This window comes from Chaetura pelagica, unplaced genomic scaffold, assembly GCF_000747805.2.
Source record: "Chaetura pelagica isolate M959 unplaced genomic scaffold, ChaPel_1.0 scaffold246, whole genome shotgun sequence".
NCBI classification, from domain to species: domain Eukaryota; kingdom Metazoa; phylum Chordata; class Aves; order Apodiformes; family Apodidae; genus Chaetura; species Chaetura pelagica.
This window is the reverse complement of record NW_009953647.1, coordinates 3196433-3198383: the sequence shown is the minus strand read 5'-3', so window position 1 is coordinate 3198383 and position 1951 is coordinate 3196433.

The following is a 1951-nucleotide window of genomic DNA, read 5'->3' as shown; positions in this document are numbered from 1 at the left end:
AAAGAGTGTACTGCATGAAAATCTTAAAAGAAAAGTCTTTCCCTCTCTCAGATGAGGAACTGCCTAGCATGCAAGACTTGCTACTCTTGCAGCCACTTGAGAAGCAACAGAAACAACAAAATTTCAGACACATGATGTAAAGTGATGAGCAAGCTAAAATTAGTTAATGTTCCAATTTCTTTTTTTAAGTGAGGGTAAGTTTTGTGGGGTTTTGTGGCTTTTGGGTTTTTTTGGTTTTTGTTGGTTGGTTTGGGGGTTTATGTTGTTTTTTGTTCTATTTCTAAATTAAACCAGAAATCCTAGAAGGCACTGGAAGGTGAAGAAATTGACATGTCAGATCTCAATGCACAAGTACATGCTTGTGTACATACACATATACTTGCCTAAGTACATTTCTTGTTTTAGGAATACTAATTCAAAAGTAGGCCTTCCAAAACAAGAAAAACACCCCCATCATCTTCATAATCGTATCAGGAATAATGTCAGGAAATTCTACATGGCTTAGCTAAGGCAATGTCTACTCTGGTCTTAAAGACTGATCGTCAGTATTTGTCGTTTTTCCACCTCTTACCTTTCTGAATAATCACTTGCTGTATGAGGACTAAAAGAAAAAAAAAGAAAAAGCTTTCCTTCTTCCTATTGTAGTACTAATATTTTTAATGGAAGAAAGGAAATTCTCCTTATTTCTTTTTTTCACTTTCATTTTAAGCTGGTGTTGCTCAGGAAAAAAAAAAAAAGAAAAACAAAATAAAAAGGAAATGCTATTTGAAGTATTGTGTGCTGGGTCTGGCTGGGATGGACTTAATTGCTGAACAGTGCTTGCTGGGTGTCAAGGCTTTCTGTTCCTCACTCTGTCCCCAGGAAGCTGAGGTGGGCAAGAGGGGCGGAAACGCAGCCAGGACTCTAACTCACACTGACCAGAGGGGCACTGCATGCCACGTAATGCCAGGCTCAGCAAGAAAACTGGGGATCTTTCCAAAGTAGCTTCTATTTGGAGGCTGACTGGGCATTGTTCTGCTTCTGGGAGGTGAGGAGTGACTGTCTTTGCATCAATTTGCCTCCCTCCACTCCTTCCACTCACTTTTCAAGCTGTTTTATCTTGACCCGCAAGTTTTCTTGCTTTTGTTCTTTTGAGTCTCTCCCCCATACCACTGTGGGGGAGTGAGGAATCTGCTCGGTGGGGGCTTCCTTCTTTGCTAGCTTGGGTGATCACACCATACACTGAGTAGGAAATAATCACAACCATAATGACAGTCAAGTCATAAATTAACCTGGAAGTTTTAAAGCCTATGGCTTTTGCCCTTTTTTAATTTTTGCTTTACAAAAAACAAACAAACAAAACCACACAAAACCTAACCAACTAAAGAAAATTTATTTTACCTGAATTATTTGACAAAAAACCCCACATTTTTTTCTTAATTTTTCTCCTAGAAGTTCTAGAAAAAATAGTTCAAGACACAGTTCAAACTGGCATTCTCTGAATGCTGAACTAACTAGAGTTGCAAACTTAATTACTCATATCTAAACTCAGGCCAAATCTAGGAAAAAAAATGAGCTGGTCTTACAGGTAGGTGTTCAATATAGAGCAGGCAGACTGTGATGCCAGCTGAAGCTGGGGCTGTGTTGACAGACTTGGCCAGCAGTCAATAAGCTCACCCAGACATTATGGCAGCAATCTGCATCTGGCAATATTTTCGTATTTATTCATCTTTGCATACCTGTTAGTTCCCTTATTTTTGGGGGCCTCTGGATGGAATTCAGGCTGCTGAGCTCAGCTGTGCTGATGTCAGCAGAATGAAAACGTCACTGTCAGAAAATGCTGTGGTGAGAATCCTCACTTTCAGACACAATTACAACTTCAGTACAAACTTTGGAACTATTTTTATTTTTACATAAGCAAACACGGTTATTGAGTTCAGAGAGAAAAGGCCACGAATTTGAGAAAATACGT